General features: G+C 52.9%; 1 long non-coding RNA gene across 2 annotated transcripts in view; it reads left to right on the forward strand.

Annotated features, from left to right (window-relative positions):
- Window positions 1–278, forward strand: part of LOC109304991 — a 130954-nt gene that overhangs the window by 125616 nt on the left and 5060 nt on the right. The window lies entirely within an intron of this gene.

Consider the following 278-nt stretch of genomic DNA (forward strand, 5'->3'; position numbering starts at 1 on the left):
AGCAAAGATTCAGGACGTGAAGGGGATGATCCAGGCTGTGATCCAGCCCACCAATTACTACCCCAAGGTCCTAATCCATATGGGTACTAATGATGCGGCAAGGAGATGCCCTGATCACCTGATGGTGGACTACCACACTCTGGGGTGTGTGCTGAAGGAGATAGGCTTACAGGTGGTTTTCTCTTCTGTCCTACCAGTGAGCAGACATGGAAGACGGCATGCAATGTGCATTGCAGAGACCAACTGGCGGCTTCGGGAATGGTGTCTCGAGGTGGGCT

The sequence above is a fragment of the Gavialis gangeticus genome, unplaced genomic scaffold (genome assembly GCF_001723915.1).
Source record: "Gavialis gangeticus isolate Ggan-Ray unplaced genomic scaffold, GavGan_comp1, whole genome shotgun sequence".
Lineage (NCBI taxonomy): Eukaryota > Metazoa > Chordata > Crocodylia > Gavialidae > Gavialis > Gavialis gangeticus.